The following is a 1,821-nucleotide window of genomic DNA, read 5'->3' as shown; positions in this document are numbered from 1 at the left end:
ATTTTATGGAAGGGTTGTAAACTGAGTATTTACGTGTTTTACCCAAGCTGTGGTGAGTTGGAAACTCGAGAGCATAGGGATAAGGTGAGTGGTCTGAAATTGACAAAGGACCCCGAGGCACATTTCCCACACACAAGATTGTGCGTGTAAGGAATGAGCTACCAGAGGGAGTGGAGGAGGCTATTGCACTCAGAAAATTGCAATAGTAATCGGATGAGTTTCAGGATAGGATGGGTTTAGAGGGATTGAGGCCAAATGCTGTGGAACGGGACTTGTTTAATTTCGGTTATGTGGTGAGCATGGATGAGATACACCGAAGTATCTGTTTCCACGCGGTGTACCCCAATAACCTTGTGTTGCTTACACCAGTTTTAAAGGATTACTATTTAGCAGAGCTGGCCGTCGCAGTCTGTGGCACAATCATTTAGTCTGTTCGACTCCTTACGGGAAAGGTAGTATTGTGAAACACTGCAGAAACGAACGACTTCCTTACTTTTGCTCCGACTGACCATACTTCGTGAAATTTTCCCAGATCCTTAGTTGAGGATTTTTGCTGCTGGAAGTTACCTCAGAACCCGTGTTAACTCGTAATGTATTGAGCGAATCGCAAACAGAAAGCATTTAACACGGAACACAAACAAAGTTGGCATACCTAATGCTTATTCAGACACAGCGAAGCATGAACGCTAAATGTGAGAGAGTCCGTGGTCAACAGGCATAAAGTAATCTCACAATTATCAACTCCAAACTACTCTTTCAGACATACTGCAGCCTTAGTGCACCACCACTTCCCAGACAATGCTGAAAAGAGAGAAAGAACGAAGATCATAAGTATGGGCCATAAAAAAGTGAATTTCAACAATCACAGTCTTGATGAGATTACCTTTCCCTTCTGATGTCTCCAGGACGGAAACGATGGAAATGGAAGAAATTCAATAACATATTCATTGGAACGATTTTCCCATTCGCCAGAAAGCCAAATAATGATGAATTGACTCACCGCAGGACTCTGTTTCACAACAGCGATGAAATAACAGTCTCCATTCGGTTCCAGTAACACCTCAACTTGCCTGCAATGTAAAGCGAGAGTCGAAGCGATTACCATCACGACAGCAGAGAAACGTTGCAATAGTCAGTACGTTTCCACACCACAGTTAAATCCCCGGGGGCATCCATGCAACGGGGATCGAAGTAGCATTTTAATAGTGCTGCGGCGATGGAGTCGATCAGCTGAAACAGCAGTGGTGGGATTCGAACCCACGCCCCTTTCAGGACTGGAACCTGGATCCAGTACCTTAGACCGCTCGGCTTGTAAAAGGTTGCAATTGAAGAACAAAGCAGTCTCTGCCCAGTTTCGAACTGGGGACCTTTGCGCGCGTGAGGCGAACGTGATGACCACTGCACTACAGAAACAAGCCTCAGCCAGCCGCGCTGCGGCTCTTTGGCCCCCAGCACTGGAAGGTGTAGACATTCTCCGTTTCACCTTTCTTTTTCCAACAGCTCGTTGTTATCCAGGGTAATTCACAACTTGAAAACACTGCAGAAACAAACGACTTCCTTACTTTTGCTCCGACTGACCATACTTCGTGAAGTTTTCCCAGATCCTCAGTTGAGGATCCTCCATGGTCCGTCTCCGACTCGCACAGCTGCTGGGATGTGCCCGGCTACAATGTCAATTTCGCAGCAGATAACGAAATCCCATCAATCCGGACAAAAATCAATAGTAAGCTGAGTCTATCTTCTCAGACTCTTTTCAGCGACAAATGTATCTGTGACTGCGTGAGAATATATGTTCGGTTATGATTTGGTCAAATCACCATG

General features: G+C 45.6%; 1 non-coding gene across 1 annotated transcript; it reads right to left on the bottom strand.

Moving 5' to 3' along the window:
- Positions 1–1,339: 1,339 nt before the first annotated feature.
- trnav-cac (transfer RNA valine (anticodon CAC)) lies at positions 1,340–1,413 on the bottom strand. The gene has a single exon. It is a non-coding gene; the product is annotated as a tRNA-Val (tRNA).
- Positions 1,414–1,821: the final 408 nt, after the last annotated feature.

This window comes from Hemiscyllium ocellatum, unplaced genomic scaffold (assembly GCF_020745735.1).
Source record: "Hemiscyllium ocellatum isolate sHemOce1 unplaced genomic scaffold, sHemOce1.pat.X.cur. scaffold_427_pat_ctg1, whole genome shotgun sequence".
Classification (NCBI taxonomy): domain Eukaryota; kingdom Metazoa; phylum Chordata; class Chondrichthyes; order Orectolobiformes; family Hemiscylliidae; genus Hemiscyllium; species Hemiscyllium ocellatum.
The sequence above is the reverse complement of the archived record's forward strand: the minus strand, read 5'-3'. Positions and strand labels throughout refer to the sequence as shown.